The sequence below is a fragment of the Sus scrofa genome, chromosome X, assembly GCF_000003025.6.
Source record: "Sus scrofa isolate TJ Tabasco breed Duroc chromosome X, Sscrofa11.1, whole genome shotgun sequence".
In the NCBI taxonomy this organism is placed as follows: Eukaryota; Metazoa; Chordata; class Mammalia; order Artiodactyla; family Suidae; genus Sus; species Sus scrofa.
In genome coordinates this window covers 112695877-112722772 of record NC_010461.5, presented here as the reverse complement: position 1 = coordinate 112722772, position 26896 = coordinate 112695877, and the positions used below count along the sequence as shown (strand labels likewise).

At 39.2% G+C, this 26896-nt stretch overlaps 1 long non-coding RNA gene across 1 annotated transcript in view; it reads right to left on the bottom strand.

The window, feature by feature from the left end:
• Positions 1-11854, bottom strand: part of LOC102158351 — a 36675-nt gene extending 24821 nt beyond the window's left edge. Inside the window, exons 1-2 of the long non-coding RNA XR_297882.2 lie at positions 11686-11854; positions 43-176 (exon numbers count right to left, since the gene is read on the bottom strand). This is a non-coding gene — a long non-coding RNA (uncharacterized LOC102158351). The remainder of the gene's footprint in view (positions 1-42; positions 177-11685) is intronic.

The window sequence follows — 26896 nt, the reverse complement described above, 5'->3', positions numbered from 1 at the left end:
TATGCAGATTGGCGAACAAAAAAATATATAAGCACTACTAACCAGACGTCACTTTTCCTTCGCTCTTTACTGTCAGGGTGATGTACTGGAAGTCTTTATTTCTTTCAGCTTGGGCCTCTCGGTGCCTCATTCTCCTTCCAGCCTGTTCTCATGCCTTTCTCATCACCTGCTGAGGCCTTGATCACGGACAGAGCAGACGAGCAGCGGGGGGACAATTAGAGAGGAGTTCAGACTTTGATCATTTGACCATATGTGAATACAACAGCTGACCACATGTTTTAAAAGACAACTAACTTAAATGTATTTTTTTAAAAAATCACAAAGCAAGCATAGATACTGAAATTTACATTTTAATTATCTGGCACAATGCTGCATTCAACTTTTTCAAAATATTTAATATGGAAAAATATATCTTGGCATATCAAAATAGGAGGGGAAAGCACTTTTCTGTGTTTTCTCCCCACCCCCACCTTCACTCCCCCCTCAAAATGTGTTCCCTTTCAGCAGAACATTTAACCACTGTGGATGGTGAAGAATTCTGTGCCAGAGATTTCAAAAGGCAGATTCAAAGCTGCCAAAAGTTGGGTATGATTACTAAAGGTAAATTAAGCTTAAAATAAGCACAATCATTTATTTTTAAAACATGATTTTAGAGAAAAAGTATCTCTCTGGCACTCATACCCTAAATTATTATTCTTTTAATGAGAAGAGCATTCTCCATGGTTTAATCTCACTTTCCTAATTATTTAAAATGACCATTACAAAATTCTAAAATGTGTCTTCTAAAAATGTGAGAAAATAAAACACCCTTGATGGCAATTAAAATAACACTATATAATACTTGGTTAGCTAGGAGACACCGCAGCAGCTGTGCACAAATGAAGGTTTATTCGTGCTTAATTCTATCAAAACATTTGTCACTTCTCTTCTAGTTCTCTTTAAACTGTCACAGCTGAACTGATTTCAGTCTGGCTAGGTGAATATGGACATACACTCTCCAGTTTAGAGCCAGTTCTTATGTTTTTGTATGCAACTGATCTGGAGATATAAGGCCCTCCTTATCTTCTTCACCTACTAGATAATTAACATATTCATGAACTGGTTATTTACTCTCAAATAGGAGGATAATAGAAAAATAACACTAATTGTTTTGACAGCAGTTTACTTAAGAGTTATCTGGGGGAACAAATGTTTCTTTTGTAGTGTTAGGAAGACAAGCATTTATCTATGTATTAAGCTTATTTTTGTTCTTAAGGTAGACAGACCAAACTAATCTGGGGTGGGGAAAAAAGTCTAGAAGAAATAATTTAAGTGAAATTTTATCTGACATTCCCCAAAATATTTTGATCCATTTATTTCATCAGTTGTGAGGGAGGTTAGCAATATGATATATATTGTAATAGCTACATGTACTAATGTATTTATTCATTATCTGTGCGTCACTGTATTTTTTAAATATATATTACCATTTAATTTGAAAAAAAAATCCCACCTTGCTTTACTTTACTTTGGTATCATCTTAAATGTAACTGGTTTATAATAAATTATGGGATGAGCTTTAAGCTTGGGGATTATTTTAGCACACAGTGCATTTTTACTTTCAAAGAGTTCATGCTTACTATGACCTTTGAAACAAAGATTCCTTAAAAAAGGCAGATTCTTCTCTTAAGTACAAAGGTCTTTACCAGGTCTTGTGCTCAGACCTTGGGCATATGATAGCCCTCTCTGGATCTATTTCCTCTTCTGTAACAAATTATTAAACTATTTGATCTCTAAGTGCTCTTCCAGCTCCAAAGAATCTCTGATTGTATAACTTCCCTACCAAAACAAAATCAATGTTCACACCTCTTTCTTTCTTAAATGAACTCTTCCCTCTAGTGTGGAGAGAGAGGTGAATGAACGTATATTTTTACCTACTATGTGCTAGGCATTCTGCAGATATTATCTCCTTTAATCTTTATGATCACCCTGCAAAGTAGCCCTTATTGTCTCCATTTTATAGATGAGGAAACAGAGGCCCACAGAGGCTATGTACCTTGCCACAACCCCTACAGCTAGGAAGTTGTAGAACCAAAACCTGTCATTAGATATGCATTCTCATTACTACACAACACTCCCTCACTGAAAGATAACGGGTATCAGAAGATTAAGCTTCTAGTGTCTACTTTATCACTGATTTCCTGGGACAAATCCTCTACCTCAATTTCCTTAGTCCATATAGGCTTTGTAACTCTGGGATCATGTCACCTACCTCATTATGGTTAGAGGCAAAATCAAAACGGCAATAGTAAACAAAAGGCAAACCATGCACTTCCTCCAGGATGACAAAAGAGACATTACCATTGCAGGTGGCGAGAGCAAGGAACAACCCTTTCTGAACACAGAACAGCATTTGGTGGTTGAACTGGGATATTTAAAAAAATAACTTTGATTATGGCAGCATTCTTTAATGATGTTTCTTGAGGTTAAAGGAGTTTTCTGCAAAGTGGGAAAATTCTGGGAAATGCATTTCAATAGCTCCTTTTGAACTGAAATACAATCTATGGAGAAAAAATATCCTACAAAATGAAAGAAATTGAAAAGCATTCCTAGTAAACATGCTATATTTTAACTTCTTATGTACTTAACACTTTTAAAGTGAACACACACAGAGAAAATCAGCTGAACTCAACCTAGGAGTATTTGAAGCCACTGACGAACATGGAGTAACTTCTCAGAATGTCCATTTTTAACCAACATTTCAGTCAAAAGTTTTTTTTAAAGTTTTAAGACACGCAGAAATAGTCTCTTGTGTGCCAGAGAACAGAAGCATCCCAAGGGAAGGAAACTAGGATAGGATCAAGAATTTGGGATGCCAGGTAAGAAAATATGTTAAGAGCTATAGATGGGGACTGTGGGCATCTTGTGTGATTGCTGAAATTTCACAATTTTCCCATTTGCTATTTTTGTCCTTTTTGTTTGTTTCGTCTACTTTAATAATTTTCTGTAAAACCCTTGTGTCATGATTTTGTAACATTTTGAAAGCCTAAGGAGAATTTGAGGAAGGTTATTAAACCTCCTCCCATCACTTCCCCTGGTCCCTGAAAAATGTACAGAAGCACAAACCATTTGCATGAAATTTCTTAAAGAGTCTGCTGCCCATCTAAGAACCCCAGGTTATGATGGTATATTTAAAACAAATTAAGATACCACTGCACCATTTTCAACTATCATATTGGCAATGAGTAAAAGGCTCAACAATTGCCAGTGTGGTTAAACAAGCAAGTTCACACACCACTGATGGAAGTGTAGATTGGTGACAACTCTCTGGAGATTTTTAAATGCGCACAATCTTTGATCTAGTATGTTCAAGGCTAGAAAACAACACCAATGTCTATCAATAGGAGAAGACTGGTTAAATGAAGGTAGCAATATCTAGGCTTCTGGTGATAAGGTAAGTCACATTTTTAAGAAAAGGCATAGTCCCCTCTCCCTATTATCATTGTGGTGAGGGACTGTAGTTGAGAAGTGCAGGAGTTCAAGTTCTTACCAGCAGTTTAGCTGTGAGTTACCTAATGGACCTCCTTATAAGGCAATTAGTGAGACAATGAGGGCTCCTGTGACACAGTTCTAAAGGGCTGTACTATTAGGGTATTACAGCAGTGGTTCTCAATCTTTTGGGGTTCAAAGACTCCTTTGAAAATCAAAAATGCACATATGCACAAATTTTGCATATAAGCTCAAGGGATCCTTGTTGTCTGCCTCCCCACCCCCAAGGGAGTTCCTGGACACTAGGTCCTTGCTTTAGGCTTCAAACAGAGGGAAGTTTTCTTGACGGAGGCCTGGAGGGAAAAACAACTATAAGTAGCTAAGGACAGAGAATCCCACACCTGGGCACACTAGATCTCTCTTAAATTCCTGATTTCAGACCTCTAATGAATCCTCAAACCTTGCAAAGAAATCCTACTATATTTCCTTAGAAATCTCTCCTATTTTCTAAGACAACCATTTCAAGTCTATTCCTACCTCCTACCCTCCTTAGCTGTGACCTTGCCACTAAGCTCACTGAGAAAATAGAAGCCATCAAACAAGTATGACTCCCCTTCCCATTACTAACCTATAAACCCAACTACATTTACCCCCATCTCTTCCTTTAGTTATGACTGAGGAAATGCCTCTCCTGTCCAAAGCCAACCCTGCCATTCATGCTTCGAGATTCCTTCCTCAGCTTCCTTTCCTGAGGTCTTATGTTACAGTCAGAATAAAATCAAAACTATGCCTATGATCTGATTTAAATGTTACAGGCAACGCTCTTGTTGCTGTGCGTAAATCTGGATCTGGGGAGAGATAAGAGGGAAAGCTTGGAGACCAGATATTTATTGATCACCAGGTACTGTGCTGTGGGAATAAAGTGGTGAGCAAAACCAGCATGGCCAATGGAGCTTGCAATTGAACAAAAAAGTGAAGGTGCAAATTGAATAGGGCTTTCAAGGCTCATCCAGCTTCCATAACTTGTTCAGAACACAGCAAAGCAAATCAACCAAATCACAGACTCCACACTCTCTCCTAAAAATCCTACTGTGACTGTTATTGTAGACAAGTTTTTCAAAAAGTTTCACAGCATAAAATCTGGTTCAGGGTTTCCATGAAAACATGACCTACATGAATTTGATCTAAATAATAACAACGTAGTATCCACCAAACAAAAATTTTCGAAAAGAGAGTGGAGGAAAAAACCCTAAAAAGAAATACACTAAAATAGTGTTTGTAGTTGTATTTAAAAGCCAAGATTATAGGCCTGAACCTTAAAGATTCAGTGTTGTCACTGCTGTAGTTCAGGTTCAATCCCTAGCATAGGATCTTCTGCATGCTGCATCCAAAAAAAAAAAAAAAAAAAAACCAAGATTACAGGAGATTTTTAATTTTATTTATTGTTTCACTTGTCTTCTAACATTTTCCTCTAATAAATTTGAAGAAGTTAGATGGATTCACTGAGAATACCACAGACTGAAAAAGCAGACCAAAAAACAGGAGCAGATATTTGTAATACCCTTCAAATCAATTAGAAAGAGAACACAATTTTTAAAAAATGAGTGCAAGACTTGAAAAGGTACTCCAAAAAAGGAATTCCAAATGGCCACAAATATATGATCATATACTTCATCTAATTAATAATTCATGAAATGCATATTAAAACCACAATAAGACACTACTAAAACCCCTCAGGATGGTAACAAAGACCAACAATGACAAATATTGAAAAGGACATGGAGCACTGGGAACTCGCACCCACTGCTGAAGGGAGTACGAATTGATACAACCCTACTTTGGAAAACATCTTAGCATTAATTAGTAATACTGAAGGTACAAACACTCAGTGTGGATGATCATCCTCATAACTTTATTCTTGGTCTTCAGAAACTCGAGCACATGTGTACGAGGCATAGCAGCACTGTTTTGGAAAACAAACTAACAAACAAAAAGCTGTTAACAACCCCAATTTCTACCAGCCAGGATATTAATTATGGCAGAGCAAACAATGGAGTATCACACAGCAATAACAATGAATAAACTACAACTGCATACCACAACTTGGAAGAATTTTTAAAATACAATGTCGAGTTAAAAAGCTCAACACTAAGTACAAGACTCAGATTCCATTAATGTCCAGTTAAAAAAGAGACCCAACCAAACTCTATTGCTTAGGGATGAATAATCAGGTGGTAAAAGCATAAGGAAGAGGAAGTAAAGGTTACAGTTAAGGTCAAGAAAAGGCTATCTCTGTGGGGGGGGCAGGTGTAGGAGAAAGGGAGGTGATTAGGCAACAACAAAGGGAAATGTCTGGTGATAATGTTCTATTTCTTGACTTGGGTAGTGGTTAAGTGGTTAAGTATTTGCTTTATGATTATTCATTATAGCCCTCATTTCTATTTTATATATACTTTTCTATATGTGTATTATATTTCATAAAGTTAGTAAAGTCTATTTTAAAAGGTAGATGGATTAAGTACTCCATGTAGAAACAGTAAAAAATGCTATTAATATATTAAGTGAAAGGAGCAGGTTATAAATCTAGGTATACAGCATGACTACAACAGCATAAAGCCACAAGTAGGTAGACAAAAATGTGTGGAGTGATAAGCAGAAATGAAAGTAGCTGTGCTAGGTTTCAGAGTCAGAATACTTGGTTGGGTAAATTTCTGGTAATCTCTGTACCTCTCTATATGGGAACTCTTTGTACCTTCCCCTCAATTTTACTATGAACCTTAAGCTGCTTTTAAAAAAAATAGTCTGGAGTTCCTGTCGTGGCACAGTGGTTAACGAATCCGACTAGGAACCATGAGGTTGCGGGTTCGGTCCCTGGCCTTGCTCAGTGGGTTAAGGATCCGGCGTTGCCGTGAGCTGTGGTGTAGGTTGCAGACGCGGCTCGGATCCCGCGTTGCTGTGGCTTTGGCGTAGGCTGGCAGCTACAGCTCCGATTGGACCCCTAGCTTGGGAACCTCCATACGCCGCGGGAGTGGCCCAAGAAATGGCAAAAAGACAAAAAAAAAATAAAATTTTTAAAAATAGTCTATTTTAAAATGTTCGGTACACTGACATATAGGAAGCAATCAATAAATGTCAGTTATTATTTTATTACCATGGTTACTATGTTATAATATACTCAGGTCCTGGGTCCTGGTAGGTGTTCAATAAATAGTTGCCACCATGGTTGCTTTCTTCCCCTTTAGACCTGTGTACTGAGCTGCAGGCCTGGTCATCTACTAAGCCATCTACCCTACCCTCTCCATTGTCTATCTATGGCCCCAGAGCACTTGCCTCTTGCATCACTTAGGCCTCCCACTATATTATCTGTTTTCCTGCCTGTCTTCTCCACATCCTCACTTCTCTCTGTATCCTCAGCCCCCAGTTCAAAGTCTGGCACTAAAGTGAGATAATAAAGGTTTTGTTCAATGAATAAATAAATTTAAAAGAAATGAGAATGAATGAATAGTAGGCCCAATCACTGCATATTCTGTTCAGTTAATTTGATCACAGTCTGAGCATTGCTGATATTTCTGGCTTATAGCCCCCACATTTCCAACTCCCCATCGGTGGATATAAATGCTATTAAAACATTGCAAAAGGAGGAGTTCCCATCGTGGCTCAGTGGTTAACGAATCTGACTAGAAACCATGAGGTTGTGGGTTCGATCCCTGGCCTGGCTCAGTGGGTTAAGGATCCAGCATTGCCGTGAGCTGTGGTGTAGGTTGCAGATGCGGTTTGGATACCGTGTTGCTGTGGCTCTGGCGTAGGCTGGTGGCCACAGCTCCGATTAGACCCCTAGCCTGGGAAGATCCATATGCCGTGGGAGCGGCCCTAGAAAAGGCAAAAAGACCAAAAAAAAAAAAATTGCAAAGAGGGTCTTTCCCTACCAGAGAAAGCATTTTATTTTTCAGTTCACAAAAATCAAGATGGCTCTTTTTGGAATTTTTGTTTACGAATCCAGATTTTAAACTCCTTCTACTACTCACAACACATGGGACAGCCCAGAGACTGAGGCCTTAAGTGAGCAGACTCTTTCTGAGCCAGTCTCCCAGTGAGATGAATATTATTATGCTTACTATGGAGTACTAAAGAGAGAGGAAACAAACTGTTAGTTTTTCCAAGGAGATGATCTGTATTATTTGCCATTTAAGCCTACCCTCACCAGTGAGAGTCCCAAATAAAAAAAAAATAAAGACTTACATATTCCTCTTTTTTTCCTTCCATTTTTCTCTCCTATCTTCATACATACTATTATATGCATATATGCAAATATACATATGTATATATAGTGTATTATACATGAAAATATATGTGTGTATATATATATACATATGAATATATATTATACAACTACATCATTTATACAACTCTACTGTGGTATTAGAATTCAGATTTTTTCTTGTCTCTATTTTTCAATACTCCATATTTCTATTTTCTATTTATCATAGGAAAATCTTGATCAAAATAAAAGAGAATTTGGTATAGAGATACAGTGAGGGAGAAACACCACTGTAGACAAGTAGGCCATGGCATGAAGAATAGATACATGAAGATTGGGGTAATGTAGAAGAAAGCTCATTGGGAACTGGGAACTGGACGAACTGGGTTTGACAACTGTTTCTCAAATCATTTAACTTCTCAAAGTCTCAGTTTCTCTATATAGAGACAATAATCCTACTTCAGAATATTACCGTGAGGATTACATGAAATGTTTCTAAAATATGCAATGTGGAGAATTTCTAAAAATGTTTTACTAAATTAGAGATCCTCACATTTTTGAATTTGAGAATATCTTTTGAATATCAAATATTTCATAGGCCCTCCTACACACACACACACACACACACACACGATACTAGTGGATTGAGAAAAATACGTGATAAAAAGCTACTGTGTACTTCACATCTACTAGGATGGCTTACCAAAAAAGAGGAAAATAAGTGTTGGTGAAGATACAGAGAAATTGGAACCATTACACATTGTTGGTGGGAATTTAAGATGGTGTAGCTGCTGTGGAAAACAGCTTGGTGGCTCCTGAAAAAATTAAACATGGAACATGACCTGGCAATTCCACTCTGAAGTATATACCCAAGAGAATCAAACACATACTTGTATGCCAATGTTCATAGCAGCATTATTCACAATAGCAAAAAAGGTGGATAATTATAATAAACAGATGAATGAACAAACAATATGCGGCATATACATACAATGGGAGATTATTCAGCCATAATAAGGAGTGAAGTTCTGATACATGCTACAACATGGATGATCCTTGAAAACATTATGCTAAGTGAAACGTCAGGTTAAAAAAGGACAAATTGTATAATTTGACCTATACAAAATATCCAGAATAGGCAAATCCATAAAGGCAAGGTAAATAAGAGGTTACCAGGGGCTGGGGAGAAGAGAGGGGAGTTACTGCTTAATGGGTACACAGTTTCCATTTGGGATGATGAAAATAATTTGGAAACAGTGGTAATGGCTGCACAACAGTGTGAATATAATTAATGCCACAGAATTGTACACTTAAAAATGGTTAAAATGATAAATTTCATGTTATATAGTTTACCAAATTTTAAAAAGCAAATAAAGAGCTATTATGAATTCACAGTGCCTTACATATAAACATGAGCTATATTGATTATTCAATCTGCATATGGATTTGTGGACCACTTAGATAGATTTTAGTGTATTTAAGACTGTATACACAGCAAATATTCACTAAGTGCTTCCTCAGTAAATGAGTCTCTTTAGCACAATATCCAAGCACCAGCTCATATGAGCCAATTAGAGACTTTGTGAATAAATGTGTGTGTGTGTTGGGGGAGGGGATAGTAGACAAGAAGTGTTATAAGAAACAGAAAGGGCTTGTCCCTGAATCCTGGCTAATTGCTTCCTTTCAGGAGAAACACCAAGGATGGAGCAGCCTGGCCCTTGCCCCATGCTGGTTCCTGCAGGTGCAAAAGGAGGACTACTGCTAATGCGAAAGAGATGTGCCATGCTGCACATGGCGCACAGATAAACAGGTCTGGAGCCTCCAGAGCTGTCAGCCTAGTGCCTTTCATGAGCCTTAAAAGCGAATTAGAAAGAAAACAAAGAAGGGTCGCTCTTAAGATCTGTGTTTCTCGCCATTGCTGGAAGTAAATATGAGGCATCTGGGAGAAACAGAGCCTATATTCAAAAGTTTACATAAAACTGAACAGGAGAGGGAGGTAGGCAGGGGTAGACAGAGATGTTACACAATAAGAAAGGAGACAGAGCATCCTTTCAAAATATATTGAGAGCTTCTACCACTCATCATTCAGTAAGAGTAAATGAATCTGAATTCCTATGTTGCCACCAGTATGAACTATGCTAAACATTATAAGATGATTCCTTTTCTCTTCTCTCTTTAAAAATTAGCCAAAACCGCAAGTGGATTTCTTCGGCTTAAATGGGTTTGCTTTTTCCTCTTCAATGTGCACATGAAAATGTATTCAACTAAAAGATGTCATTGATCAATTAAAAAAAAGTTGCTGTAACTTGCTTTCAATGGTCATACTTTAAAATAATCAGCCATTACACATTGGAAGCATTTCAGAGACATACACTATATTCTCTGATTTCATTAAAGCTCATTCTATTGATAAAGGGACTATATTTCTTTATAGTTAGAGCAAAATCTACCAATACACACAATTCTATTAAGTGATACCTATCTTCCACTTGATTTACATTATAGGACTGGAGCTATGTTTTACTTGGGGAGAAATCAATCCTTCAATAAAATCAAACTGCCCTTTATATTTCGACATATGTCTGTGTATGCATACAGAAAGCTCTGAAACAATATACAACCAACTTTTACTGTGATTAGTTCTAGGGAGGCATGTGAGTTGGGAAACAGGTCACAGTGAAATGTGAATGGGGACTTAACTGTTTATATTCTGTATTCTCTAAATTTTTTCACAATGAATATACAATTACTTTTATAATTAATAATTTTAAAATAAAGACAAATAAGTTTCCATGGATTGGAGAGAGTGAGTAAACTAATAAAAAGTCACTTATAACACCATGCAAGATAAATTACTTTTTCCCCCTTTACATAATATTAGAGAAAATAATATCATGAATCCCAATGTACTCATCATCCAGCTTCAACAATTACTAATTCCTGGCCAATTTTGTTTCATTCATACTCCCTCAAATACTTAAGCACACACACAGCTAAATTTGTTACAGCAAATCCATAACATTATATCATTTTATCTGTGCATGCTTTACACATTTTATCTGGAACTACAGAAGAGTATAAGCAACTTTTCAAGATTATACCAACTTTTTGAAGAAGTCGTGTTTTCATAAAGTAAGAGAAGGCAAGTTTTACAAGGATAGTAATGAGATTTTTTTTTTTTTTTTTTTTTTTTGCTTTGCTTTGCTTTTTAGGGCCGTACCCATAGCATATGGCAATTGCCAGGCTAGGGGTGGAATTGGAGCTACAGCTGCCAGCCTACACCACAGCCACAGCAACTCAGGATCGGAGCCGCGTCTGCGACCTACACTACAGCTCACAGCAACGCTGCCTGACCCACTGAGCAAGACCAAGGATGGAACCCGTGTCCTCATAGATATTCGTCAGGCTCATTTCCGCTGCGCCACAATGGGGACTCCCAGTAATGTGATTATCCAAGAATCAACATGACCCTCTTATTCAAATAGTAAATCATCCAAATCTAGCCCACGTAATCAATGGCTAAGAAAATGCAGTCAAATAGGGCGGAACCATAGAACAGCAGGTTCGTTAGAAAAACGACTTCAAGAAAATCTCTCTCTCCATCTACCACTTCCGAGCCTTACGGCAAAACAAGCAAATACACTTTCTTGCCAATTAATTCTTCACAGCTAGGTCTACGCATTAGAGAGAGAGAAAAATAGTTGCTGCAACTTGACAAAATGACCGGTGAATTATTCATGTAATCACTGAACAGAAATCTGCAAACTATGGCTGCCCAGAGCTTCTTCATAACAGGTGACTCTATCACAAAGTACACTTTAAGATTTGGGCCAGGGCTTATACCATGTAACCAGTACCATCCACCTTCCGAGGGCTGGAGAAGTTCGGGTCCCTCCCTCAGAGCTGGGAAGTGGCCTGGGTAGATGCCCAGAAGTCCCCGTCCCACCACACGCTCTCACCTCTGCTTGAGAATTCATTTCTGGCCCAAGGCTATTGACCTTAAAAAGACCACTTCTCTTCAAAGCACAAGCAAGTTTTAGCCTGGGGATGTGGCAGAGGTCTGGCACCAAGCACTTCAGAACAGAGGTCCTGATGAGAAATGGCTGCGACGACACCCCAGCTCAAGATGGCGACGGCCGGGCGTGAGCAGAAGCGCTCCGCCCAACATGGCGACCTAGAACACCAAGCAACGCGCCTGCGCAGACGCCCGAGAACTCCGCCCCCTCCCCGACTGCCTGTGGAGAACTCTATAAAGCAGCCCTGATGGTGACCTGTCAGGGAGAGCCAGTGCTCTAGAGCACCTGCTCACACGTCTCCATTCTTTGATGGAAGAATAAAGCTTTCCTTTGCTTCTGAACCGAAGTGTATCCTTCTGCTGGCTTGAATGACACCAAGCAGGAGAACCCTTGCTGGGAACGGACTTAAAAGTCTTTAAAGTTTTCAAAATTCTTTTGGATCATTCTCTTAGGCTCAGGAAGCTGGTTGAGAAACAGTTAACCTGTTTATAATCATCTGTTTCTTTATTATAATCATCCCTATTTGATTATAATCATCCCTGATGTGTATCAAACCAGCTTTCACCATCTGGATAATTGTCTAACAAGTGGCCTAGGTTAAAGCCCGTTCACATACACTGTTCATTTCATCCATACAGTTCTGTGGCACATTTATGGTAAGCATTTTTACCTCAGTCTTACAGATGAGGAATCAGAAGCCCCCAAAGATTCGTTGTCAGAGATCTTACAGCTATGGAGGATAATCAAATCTGAACCAGGTCTTCTGATTTCTGGTCTATTGCCCTTCCTACTAAACCAGAGATTGGCAATCTGCAGGCCAAACACAGCCTCCAAATATATATGGCTGACATCTAAAAATCAGAAAGGTTTTCAGAAAAAAAAAAATCTAGATTTCCAGCTCTTTTTTTGAAAATCGATACGATAGTAGCCACACTGGGCCTGCATTCCCAAAGGGCAATCATATGACGACAGCTGAGGAATTTCTGTCCTCTGAAGATTTAGCACATTATTTCCATTTCACCCTAGTCTCCCCTCAGTCCACTTTTCTCATTTATGTTACTGGCCTGGTCCCCATAGGCCCTCAAGATCCTGGCTTAAAATCAAGCTTCCTGTCAAATGTGTAGAATTTGATTTTGGAAACTTTCATGCTAAAAATAAGATGGCTCTATTGCTCAATCTGCCTTCATTTTCTTCTCTTTGTAGCATATAAGCAAATAATAAGGCCCAAATCACATGAATTTAGACCCTTAGGCTATGAGCACATCCTAAGTGCCACATTACAGACTAGGCTCCTGTGGTGACTACAGTGATTGCAGCAGTTTGGATACTTAGAGAATCTCAATTTGTCCTTGTTAACTCTGTAAGCTATATGCTCTTGAAAGTAGGCTTTGCTGTTGCTTGGTCATTAAAATACTTTTTGATGAGGAGGATGATTTAACACAAGTTTGACTGTCAGTAAGACCTGAGCATTCAACAAAATGCTAGGAATGGACCCAACAAAAATAGGCACCAAATCGACAGATTACTAAGTCTTCACTACAAGGAGACAACATTATTGACTCAAAACTGGCCATAACTGAATAACCAAAGTGGATACATACAAACGTTCTGCTACCCAGTGCTGGTCGCCCTGCCCCCATCTTGCTTCCAATGCTGTAGAGACTCTTTGTCAAAGCACTCTGCACCCATCATGGAGTAGACATAGCGAGGGAAGGAGGGTGTTTGCAGGCCTGACTATGAAACATTTATGATAACCCTTGTTCTCTAATTTGAGAAAGAATTCATAACTCATGGTATCTCTGTGCCTACATAAATCAGCAGATTCCCTTGGCTGGCAAATGTTATCCATGACACCTTCCCATTTATTTTTGTCTTTTTTTGTGTGTGTGTCTTTTTAGGATCACACCTGTGGCATGTGGAGGCTCCCAGGCTAGGGGTCCAATCAGAGCTGCAGCTGTCAGCCTACACCACAGCCACAGCAATGCTGGATCTGAGCCACATCTGCAACCCACACCACAGCTCACAGCAATGCCGGATCCTTAACCCACTGAGCGAGGCCAGGGATCGAACCCCATTCCTCATGGATCCTAGTCGGGTTTGTTAACCACTAAGCCACGAAGGGGACTCCAACCTTCCCATTTGTTTCACAGGCCTAGTGATCATAATGAGAATGTGATCAGCATTTACTTATCAAAACTTGTCGGAGCATACAAAATGATACAAGTTTGACACTATTGCACTGTGCTGTTTATGGCTCTTATCCTTAATTTTTCCAGGATGGTATTTATTTCAGTGGAGAGAAATAATTATGAAGGCATGCGCAAGTGTTAGTAGAGCCAGGCTGACATAAAAGGATAATTTTATGTGGACCCTTTAAACAGATCAATAGCAAAAACTTAGGTAACAAGGGAGTCATTCTCAGGCCTCACAGCACTGGGCCATATAATATGGCGCATTTACTGTGGAACAATAAACAAAAGACAGTTGTCCTCAATAGTCCCAATGTTAAGATACAGCTATGCCACTCTAAGGTGGCTGCCCTCAGGGTGTACCTCTATAGATCACCAGAACCTACAGGTATGTAATTCAAATGCCACTTCTTTTGAAAGTTGAGCACAAGACCCTAGGTTCTATCCCTGATATTATAGGAAATACGCTGGTTGCTGTCATTGAACCTGAGAAGGTCCATACGTCAAGTAAAACAGAGTCATAGAGCTTTGGCATGGAGATGCCCAAGCATGTCACTGATGATTTGTATCCATTAATTTTTTAGGCTCTGGTACATTCTATCGCTTTTGAGTATTCAGTGGCTGAAGTGAGGTAAAATTGATTCATTTAAAATTGGGTTTTTGTGATGGTTTATTTTATGCCAACTTGGCTGGGCCAGGGGGTGCTCAGATATTTGGTCAAACATTATTCTGGATAAGATTAACGCTTGACTCCTAGGCTGAGTAAAACAGATTGCCCTCCCTAATATGAGTGACCCTTATCCAATCAGTTATAGGCCTGATTAGACCAAAAAAAAACTAAGAAAGAATTCCTTCTGTCTCACTGCCTTTGAGCAGGGACATTGTTTGTTTTTTTTTTTTTTTCCCTACACTGGGACTCAAACTGAAACATCAGCTCTTCTGGGTCTTAAGCCTGCCAGCTTTCAGACAGACACTACACATTGGCGCTCCTTAGTCTCCAGATTGTTGACTGCAGAGTTTGAGACTTATGAGCTTCCATAATCATGTGAGACAAGTCCTTATAATAAGCTTTGATCTCTCTCTCTCTCTCTCTCTCTCTCTCACACACACATAGACACACACACACTCACATCCTATTAGTTCTATTTTTCTGGAGAACCCTGACTACTATAGTTTTGGTATGCCTGAAAAATATATGAACTACAGAAGATTTATAAATTTTAGAAATAGATTGATGCACAATATTATTTACCATGTGTCTGCTATGTGCTAGGCACTGAGCAAATTACTGTGGGATGAGTAAGAATGATCAAAACATTGGCTTTGTCCCTCAAGAAACTTACAGTCTAGTCAGACATCATGTAAATTTTATTATATACACACACACACACCACGCACACACACACACACACCATAAAATACATTCAGAGTATTCGGACAACGAAGAGATGACTTTCGGCTAGAAAGAATCAAGGGAGGCTTCATGGAGGACATATCATTTGAGCTGGATCTTTTTTTGCTTTTTAGGGCTGCACTTGCAGCATATGGAAGTTTCTAGGCTCGGGGTTGAATCGGTCCTGCAGCTGCCAGCCTACACCACAGCTACAGCAACTCAGGATCAGAGCTGTGTCTGTGACCTACACCACAGCTCATGGCAATGCCGGATCCTTAACCACCAAGCACGGCCATGGATACTACTCGGGTTTGTAATCCCCTGAACCACAACAGGAACTCCCTGAGTTGGATCCTGAAGAATGAATAGGCCTAACACATGCAGTAACAGAGGAAAGAAAGTTCACGTCAGGAGGAGGAACTGGATGGAGCAAAGGCGGAGAGATGGAACGCATTGGCCTTTTACAGGAAAAATGGGCAATTCAGTCCAGCTGGATGTCTGGTCCATAGAAATGAAATCAGTCTGGAGAAGTTGCTGGGGGCGATTTTAGAGCATCACAAATGCTAGGCTAAGCAGTTTGGACTTTACAGATTAAATACTTAGGAGATAGGGTTGGATTAGAATTGTGTTTAGGACAATCAGTGTTGCAGCAGTGTGTACTTTGCACAGGAATCTATAACTAGCCTAGCAGACAGATAACAAGGTTCTGAACAAAATTTGAATGCATCTGCCAGTGGGTTGGATGTTTTATTAAATGAGGAAAAGGGAGGAATCAAAGATAGCTCAGGATTAGACTCAATCTTAAAAGTTGGAAGATACCTTTGATGTCATGTAGTCTTGCTCACTGACTCCACAGATAGATAGAAAATCTGAGCCTGAAAGAGGTACGAGATTTGTCCAGAAAGCAGTCAAGACTAGAACCAAGATCTCCTGATTTCTCTGAAGTGAAAGGAGAATAGAACCTTTTCTATTAGAAAAATGGAGAAAAGGTTTTGAGAGGAAAATGAGGAATAGGTTTTGAATTAACTGAATTTGGATGCCTCTATGATCTGGGCAGAGACAGCCAGGGAAATTAGCTACACAATTCTAGAATTAATCTCTGTGGACCCACTCCTAACCTCTTCAGAAACCCCATTTTACCATCTGTTGTGTGTTCACCTCTTCCTCCTTATTTGCTCTTTTTTTTTTTTTTTGTCTTTTTGCCATTTCTTGGGCAGATCCCGCAGCATATGGAGGTTCCCAGGCTAGAGGTCTAATCGGAGCTGTAGCCACCGGCCTACACCACAGCCACAGCAACTCGAGATCCGAGCCGCGTCTGCAATCTACACCACAGCTCACGGCAACGCCAGATCCTTAACCCACTGAGCGAGGCCAGAGATCAAACCCGCAACCTCATGGTTCCTAGTCGGATTTGTTAACCACTGAGCCACGACGGGAACTCCTGCTCTTTCTTATAAGGATTAAAGATGCTTATATCACTCAAACGTTAACAATAAAAAATAAAACAAACCTTGTTACCTACCACTCTCACTAATTGATTGACACATCCATTCACTGAATATATTTTTATTAAGTGGCTATTGTGTATCCAACACTGTTCTAGGAACTAAGGATAAAGAAATAAACAGGAGTTCCCGTCGGCGCAGTGGTTAACGAATCCGACTAGGAACAATGAGGTTGCAGGTTCGGTCCCTGGCCTTGCTCAGTGGGTTAACGATCCGGTGTTGCCGTGAGCTGTGGTGTAGGTTGCAGACGCAGCTCGGATCCCGCGTTGCTGTGGCTCTGGCGGAGGCCGGTGGCTGCAGCTCCGATTCGACCCCTAGCCTGGGAACCTCCATATGCCGCGGGAGCGGCCCAAGAAATAGCAAAAAGACAAAAAAAGAAAAAAGAAAGAAACAAACAAACAAATTAGAGTTCCCATCGTGGCACAGTGGAAAACGAATCTGACTAGGAACCATGAGATTGCAGGTTCAATCCCTGGCCTCGCTCAGTGGGTTAAGGATCCGGCATTGACGAGAGCTGTGGTGAAGGTCGCAGACATGGCTTGGATCCTGCATTACTGTGGCTCTGGCATAGGCCAGCAGCTACAGCTCCGATTAGACTCCTAGCCTGGGAACCTCCATATGCCGAAGGTGCGGCCCTAAAAAACAAAAAAAAAAAAAAAGGAGAGAGAAAGAAATAAGTCAGTCTCAGTTCCTGATCTCATAGGAAGTCACAGTCTTACTGAAAGACAAATTTTGAATAAGAAATTTACAAGAAATTTACAAATGAGACATCATTATACTATTTTAAGTTTTTCACAATAGCGAAAGTTTTTTAAATTGAAATATAATTAACAAATAATACTGTGTAAGTTTAAGGTGTATAACATGTTAATTTGATACCCTTATATACTGCAATTTGGTTACTGCCATAGTGGTAGCTAACACCTCTATCACACCACATAATTATCATTTCTTTTTTGTGGTGAGAACAATTAAGATCTAGTGTCTTGGAGTTCCTGTTGTGGCACAGTGAAAACGAATCTGACTCGTATACATGAGGATTCAGGTTCGATCCTGGCCTCACTCAGTGGGTTGGGGATCCAGCGTTGCTGTGAGCTCTGGTGTAAGGCGCAGACACAGCTTGAATCCCTCTGTGTGCTGCGGCTCCAATTCAACCCCTAGCCTGGAAATTCCCATATGCTTCGGATGCAGCCCTAAAACATGGGGAAAAAAAAGATCTAGTGTCTTAGCAACTTTGACTATAATTACTATTCTGTGCATTAGATCTCCAGAACTTATTCATCTACTAGTGGCAAATTTATACCCTTAAGCAACATCCCCCCAATTCCCCCACCCTTCTCTAGCCCGTGATAACCACCATTCTACTCTCTGTTTTTATGAGTTTAGCTTTTTCAGATTTTACAGGTAAGTGATGTCATTTAGTATTTGTCTTTCTCTGAAATATCTCACTTAGCATAATGCCAATGATTTCCAGTCATGTTGTTGTAAATGGCAGGATTTTCTTCTTTCCATGGCTGAACAGTATTCCGTTAAATATACAGTACTATACTATGGTATATATCACATCCTCCTTACCCGTCAAAGGATACTTAGGTTATTGCCACTATGAATAATGCTATTCATACCTTGGCTACTGTGAATAAGGCTACAATAAACATGGAAGTGCAGATATCTCTTCATAATCCTGTTTTCATTTCCTTTGGGTATATACCCAGAAGTGGAATTGCTGGATTTCAATAGCAAACATTTTAAAGAAGGTATGTCATAGGAATGTATAAGAGAGGGATTTAACCTCAGTCTTAGGGAAACTCTCAGAGAAGACTTCCTGGATGAGGATCGTTCTAAGCTGGGTCCTAAAGCTAACTCAGTAGAGGGTGGGGTGGAGACACTGTTCTGCAGTAAGAATAACAAATGGAAGACTCCAGCAGGAAAAACTTGTCTTACCAGCAGTTGGAAATTAAGTAATTTGTTTAAAAAAATAATCAATAGTCAGGAGATTAAGAGTCCTGCCAGCAAGAGAACAAAGGGAGAGAGAGAGACGGAGACAAAGAGAGAGAGACAGAGACACAGAATTTACCTAAATATTACATTTTAAGGGCTTATATCTTTAGGGGTAGAAAGAGTAAGAGCTAGAGTAATCTATCTATGTGCCCAATGATCAAATATACTTTTATTTTTATATTTATCATGTATATCATTTTATATTATAAAATTATACAACATAAATATAATATGTAATCATATTTTATTACACACACATACCTCACACAAAAGTTCCTATAATCTCTCTCAGGGTCACATTTTAGATTGGAAGAAATATGCATTTTTTGCACATTTTCGAAAAGTCTAGATGTATAGGCTATAATCCATAAATTCTAGCCATTTGTTAAAGTATCATTGAAAAGTACTCAATAAACTTCCTAGATTTTCCACCCATTGGACACGGGATATCAGGATCTCAACCAGTGAACAGTATATGAAATGTTTGAGAAGATCCAAAGCTCTTTCCTGTAAAGACTCCTGCCCATCCCACTGTAGAAATGAGTTGATCTTCTTACCAAGTGGGAACAAAAACCTGCTATGAAGCTTTCCCAATAGAATAGTGGCTTTATCTTCATCACATTTGGAATGTCGTGAATGTCACTCTGAAACTAATCAAACACAAAAGTCATGCTTACTGCGGGTGCTCAATTCTGAACTGGCCACTCCCCAGCACCTTTAGTAAACTGGCTCAGAATAATTGTTATTAATCTCTAGCCCTTACAAAGTTTGATGAATAGAAAGAAAAATATCTAGATATAATTTGAATCCCTTAGAGAAATATCTACACTGTTTTATAATTTGAATCCCTTAGAGAAATATCTACACTGTTTTACATTTTAACATTATACCTTCAATATAATCAATAGACAATCCGTTTATTTAAGTAGAGTTTCTGTACCTCCTATGAAACTCTCATTGAAGATATTGTTGATTCTTAGTCAATGTGGCTTATGAAAGATCTGACAAAGTCAAGTCCCTCTTGGGCATAATCTCAGGGAAAAAAACCTCAGTGTACATATAAATTTCTAAAAGGACTCTTCTCAGATAAGAATAACTGTACAATACAATCTCTTTCCCTTTTTGTCTTTCCTGCTTGGAAACAGGACAATCAGTTTACCTGTCAGCATCTACTCTGCCTAATTTCTGTAAAACACATGTATTCTGTTAATCCTTAATTCCCTTATTTATCTCATGCATAGCAATATATATTATAAAATTATACAACATAAATATAATACGTAATCATATTTTATTAGACACATTGCCTTATTTTATATTTTATTTATATATTTTATTATATACATTGCCTTATGTATAAGTCTATAAAGTTCATTAGGTCCTCCAGAAAGTGTATATCTCAAACAAAATACCCCCTCATTTTGAAACTATAAATACATCAAGCTTGACCGGCAGAAGAATCAGCAAAAAATGAGCTCTTAAGAAATAACACAAATGATTTGGAGTTCCTGTTGTGGCTCAGTGGTTAACGAATCCAACTAGGAACCATGAGGTTGCGAGTTCGATCCCTGGCCGTGCTCAGTGGGTTAAGGATCCGGCATTACCGTGAGCTGTGGTGTAGGTTGCAGACGCGGCTCGGATCCCGAGACGCTGTGGCTGTGGTGTAGGCCGGTGGCTACAGCTCCGATTAGACCCCTAGCCTGGGAATCTCCATATGCCGAGGGAGCAGCGCTTGAAAAGGCAAAAAGACACACACACACACACACACAAAGAAATAACACAAATGATTTAGATCAAGCTTAGGAAAGATATTTCTCATTAACTGAAGAACAGACAAAAATTTCAGCGTTCACAGCAATTTCTTAATTATCTACACACTGATGATGGGGAAAAGAAGGAAAGAAAACACAAAGCAAGAAATTATCCAAAATTGTTTTAGTTTAATGTTGGAACTTCTCAAACTACTTCTATGAGCTCAATCCAGAATTTCACTAAGAGACAACAAACAATGAGCAAATTTAAGAGCACACCTGCCCCATTCAACATATATTATCAGCCAGACTATACCCATTCATCTATTAATAGACCTAGATTGATTCCACCTTTTGGCTATTGTGAATAAGAGCTACTATGAACACTGGTGTACAAGTATCTGTCTGAGTACCTGTTTTCAATTCTTTTGGATATTGACCTAGGAATAGAATTACTGGATTATGTGGTAATCCTATGGTTACCTTTTTAAGGAACCGCCAAACTGTTTTCCACAGTAACTGCAATATTTTACATTCCTGTCAGCAGTGCCCAAGGGCTCTTATTTCTCTATAATCTAACCAACAATTGCTATTTTACATTTTTTATAGTAGTTATCCTTATGGATGTGAAATGGTATCTCATTTTAGTTTTGATTTACACTTCCTTACTGACTAATAATGTTGAGAATCTTTTCAGGTACTTATTGGTCATTTGTATATATTCATTACGAGACTGTTTACTCGGGTCCTTTGCTCATTTTTGAATTTTTCCTTTTTTTTTTTTTTGTTTGGTTGGTTGATTTTTTGTCTCTCTCTTATCAGATATGTGATTTGCAAATGGTTTCTCCTGTTTTGTGGGTTATTTATTCACTGTGCTGATAATGTTATTTGATGAACAAAAGATTTCAATTTTGCTGAAGTCCAATTTACCTAATTTTTCTTCTGTTGCTCATACTTTTGGTGTCATAACTAAGAATCCATCATCAAATCCAAGTACATGAAAAATTACCATAGGATTTTTTCTAAGTGTTTTTATAGTTTTGGCTCGTATGCTTAGGTCTTTGATACACTTTTTAAAATATTTATTTATTTTTAAATTTTTAAAAATGTAATGGCTGCACTTGTGAAGTTCCTGGGCCAGCGACTGAATTCAAGCCACAGCTATAACCTACAATGCAGCTGTGGCAATGCCAGATCCTTTAACCCACTGCATTGGGCCAGGGATTGAATCCGCACCTCCACAGAGACCAGAGCCACTGCAGTTGGATTCTTAACCCACTGCTCCATGGCAGGAACTCCTCTTTGATGCACTTTGAGTTAATTTTTGTATATGGTCTAAAGTAAGCATCCAAATTCATTTCCAGCATCCTTTGTTGAAGAAACAATCCTTTCTCCATTGAACGGCCTTGGCACCCCTGTCAAAATTCTACTTATCTTACAGGTAAGGGCTTATATCTGGGCTATTTTTTTCCATTTGGTCTATATACCTGCTGTCCTTATGCCAGTTTCACACTGTTTTGTTTGGTATTGCTTTGTAGTAAGCTTTTAAATCAAAAAGTGTTAGTCCTCCAACTTTGTACTTTGACCCTAGCTATTCAGGGTCCCTTGAAATTCCCTATGATTTTAGGATGGATTTTTCTATTTCTTTTTTTTTTTTCTTTTTCTTTTGGTCCTTTTGTCTTTTCTAGGGCCGCTGTCTGTACTATCTTTGCAACTTTTCTGTAATTCTAAAATTATTCCAAAATAAAGTTGTTTTTGTTGTGTTGTGTTTTGGTTTTGGCTTTTTAGGACCACACCCACTGTATATGGAGGTTCCAGGGCTAGGGGTCTAATTGGAGCTGTAGCTGCTGGCCTACACCAGAGCCACAGCAATACCAGATCCGAGCCATGTCTGTGACCTATGCCACAGCTCACGGCAACGCCAGATCCTTAACCCACTGAGTGAGGCCAGGGATTCAACCCATAACCTCATAGTTCCTAATCGGATTCGTTGACCACTGAGCCGTGACGGAAACTCCAAGGGTTTTTCTATTTCTGGAAAAAAAAAAAAACTGTTGGAATTTTGGTAGAGTTTGTTTGTTTGTTTGTTTTGCTTTGCTTTTTAGGGCCACACCTGCAGCATATGGAGGTTCCCAAACTAGGGGTGGAATTGGAGCTATAGCTGCCGGCCTACACCACCGCCACAGCAACACCAGATCCGAGCCGCGTCTGTGACCTGCACCACAGCTCACGGCAATGCCAGATCCTTAACCCACTGAGCAAGGCCAGGGATCCAACCTGCGACCTCATGGTTCCTAGTCAGATTCGTTTCTACTGCAACACAACAGGAACTCCGAATTTTGGTAGGGATTTTACTCAATCTATAGTTTGCATAGTACTGTCATGGTAATAATAAGTCTTCCCTTCTGAGAATACAAGATATCTTTCCATTTATCTAGGTCTTCTTTAGTTATTTTCAGCAATATTTTGTAGTTCTCAGTGTGAAAGTCTTCTCTTTGGTTAATTTTTTTTTTTTTTATCTTTTTAGGACCTCACTGGCAGTATATGGAGGTTCCCAGGCTAGGGGTCCAATTGGAGCTGTAGCTGCCACCTACACCACAGCCACAGCCACAGGGATATGAGCTGCGTCTGTGACCTACACCACAGCTCATGGCAACATCGGATCCTCAAGGCCAGGGATCAAACCCACGTCCTCATGGATGCTGGTCAGGTTCATTAACCACTGAGTCATGTCAGGAATTCCTTTGGTTAAATTTATTCCTCAGAACTTTATTCATTTTGATACTATTACAAACGGAATTTTTTCTTAACTTCCTTTTTGGATTGTTCCTTGCTATTGTATAGAAATGCAATTTTTTTTGGTACAATTGCCTTTTGTTGCTACTTTATTTCTTTTACCAGAAAATCATAAAATAGTTGTTCAGCAGTCTAATTCATTTGGTTGTTTATCTATTTTTATGAGTGATCATATACTTTATTGTGCTTAACCATGACGCTTTCTAGAGAGAAAAGGGCACTATCACATAACTGAAATAGGTATTTTGGATTTTCCAGCAAAAACATGGACATAGGCTACTAGACCTGCTGAGCTTATGCAGATTGCTTCCATTTTTTTTGTAACTCTCCTGCATCATTTAACTACTTTCACCTTAGTGCTATAGTAGTTTATAAATTCATTTTATATTCTGAACCAGCCTACCAGCTCCTTGAAGATAAAAATAATTTTCCACTGTCTTTGTATCTCCCAGAATCTAGCACAGGGTCTTAAATGTAGTAAATACCCCTGAAAAGTCCATTGGAAGAATGATGATCCCTATTTATCTCCAGAGAAATCCTTGGTCTTCTACTCACAGAGTGCTTCTGACCAGGAACTCCCCATATAGCACCGTTAGCAGTAAATAAAGGGGATGTGACCTATGACCTAAGGCAAATAAAACCCTTAATTATAGGGTTTAAATCATCTTCAAACAAGCTACAGAACTCAGTCAGCCACACAATGGGATTCATCAAGTTTGCAAAGCCATTTCCAATTTGCACAAAAATTACAGAATTCTCGGTTGTTCATTAAAAATGGTAATAAATGGCTGGTGAAGACTCACACATTCTCAAGTTACTTCCAATAGCAGCAATGTTTTTTTAATTAAAAAAAATTTTTTTGGCTGCACCTGCAGCATGTGAAAGTTCTCAGGCTGGGGACTGAACCCAAGCCACAGCAGCAACCTGGGGCCCAATAGCAACAATTTATTTGGGGCTTTGAATTCTACAAAGAAAATCATGGGTCCTCTGCTATTTTAAAACATATTCAGGAATTATACTAAATGGTAAACCAATTTATATGCTTCACAACTCTACTTAGAACCTAAGTGATGAACTATATGTGTTTTTCCCCCCTTTGGATGATGAATACAAAAGAATCAGCTTGGACCCCTACCTCACACTGTATACAACAATTAAAGGAATCAACAACCAAAATGTAAGAGACAGGAGTTCCCGTTGTGGCTCAGTGGTAATGAACTCGACTAGTATCCATGAGTATGTGGGTTTGATCCCTGGCCTCGCTCAGTGGGTTAAGGATCCAGTGTTGCCATGAGCTGCGGTTGCAGACGTGGCTCGGATCTGACGTTGCTGTGGCTATGGTGTAGGCCAGTGGCAAGTGTGGCCCTAAAAAGACAAAAAAAAAAAGGACTTTCTGTTCTCTATATCACAACTAGGACAGTGACAATGAACTGAGCCCTTTTAGTGGCAGCCTCCCTTATTTCTGACTTAAAAAAATTATTAGTTGATTTATAATGTTCTGTCAGTTTCTGCTGTACAGCAAAGTGACCCAGTTATACACATACACACATTCCTTTTCTCACATTATCCTCCATCATGTTCCATCGCAAGTGACTAGATATAGTTCCCTGTGATATATAGCAGGATCTCATTGCTTGACTGTGCCAGAAGTAGTGTCTCCTCAGGTAGGGTAACTGCACTGCTGGAGTCATTCGGAGAAGCCCAGACTTGAACATACACCTCCAACCCTTGTAAAGTTTTTCTAAGCACCTAATTCCCTGAATGGAGTACCTTATGCTTACCATATTGAAAGTGGCCTCTGATACAAAATCTCTGGGTGATATTCTAACTGCTAAGAGATCCAGATTAGAGACCATTTAGATCTAGAAGATTCAGAAAGGTTCCAAGGAGGATGTGGGGCTTGAGCTAGTCTGGGAAGAATGGAAGGGATTTAGTCAGTTGACTCGAATTCAGAGAAGAGGGGATTTGGGGGCTGAGGCATCTTTCAAACACTGATGGGAAGTCATTCCGTAGAGTTCAGCTGGCTGTTCCGTAACTGAACTTTCTTGAGAGGTTCTTGGTGTCTACTTTTGAACTCCTGCTACTTGTCATGATACTAACTGGCTCAGCTTCTCATATCATAACTGACACTGGCCTTACCTGCCCTCTACTCTTCCTCCTTGCCAGTCCCCTGCACCAAATAGATCGAGACAGGAGCAACATTAATCAAAGACTAGAAATTGAGGAGTTCTCGTCATGACTCAGTGGTTAACAAATCCGACTAGGAACCATGAGGTTGCAGGTTCGATCCCTGGCCTCGTTCAGTGGGTTAAAGATCCATCGTTGCCGTGAGCTGTGGTGTAGGTCACAGATGTAGCCTGGATCTGGCGTTGCTGTGGCTGTGGTATAGGCCGGCAGCTGTAGCTCCGATTCGACCCCTAGCCTTGGAACCTCCATATGCCGTGGGTGCAGCCCTAGAAAAAGACAAAAAGACAAGAAAAAAAAAAAAAAGACTAGAAATTGGGTTCCTTAGGGGGTGGAAGGCACAGACCTGAGACATAATAATAAGAGGAGAAAATAAGCAACAGATGTTATTGAAATAAACAATAGCATACAAACCTCTGGTAAATTGTTTAAGAGAAATGGTGAGAAGGCACATATTTTAAAAAAATACAGTGAAGAAGTTATAACCATAGGTATAGTTGAGATTTTACAAATAATAATACCTAAAATTTAAATATCTAAACATTTTGTGCCAAAAACTTTTCTAATTATTTAATGCCCTGTATGACTCCGGGAGATAAATACCATTAAATTTCTGTTTTATAAAAGGGAAACTGAGCCAGCCATAGGGAGGTTAAGTAACTTGAATTAGCTAATAATAGCTAGCTAATAATGCTGGAATTTGAACACAGGCGTTCCAACTCCAAAGCCTTCATTCCTAACCACAGGATACTATGCAGGATTTTATGCCAATAAAATAAAATAGCAGCACTTATTATAATGAAGGAAGGTGGGAGGCAATCTAACCGTTCCTTGGTGAGGAATGGAAAAGGAAACTGTAGTTATTCATACAATGGAATACAATATAGCCCATTAAAATATAAGAAACAGATCAACCTATATCAACTAATATACATCTCGAAAACATAATACTCAATGAAAAACCCAAGTTGTGAAATAACGCAAACAGCATGATTCTATTTATATACAAGATGTTAAGATACACAGGAGTGGGAAAATATCCAGGGGTGGGAAAATGGCCCCCCAATGGCCAATTCTGGCCCTCAGCCTGTCTTTCTTTGTCTGGATCCAAGAATGGTTTTTACAGTTTTGAAGGGTGGTTTAAAAAAAGAAGGCAAAATATTGAGCAGAGACCCGCAAAGCCTAAAGTATTTACCTTTTGGTCCTTTGCAGAAAATGTTGGCCGACCTCTGCTGTTTTGTGGAGACACCTGCACATGCAGGAAACACAGGAAAATGATGCTCGCCAATTTCCTGATTGGTGGTTACCTCTGGGGACAGAAAGAATGGGAAATAT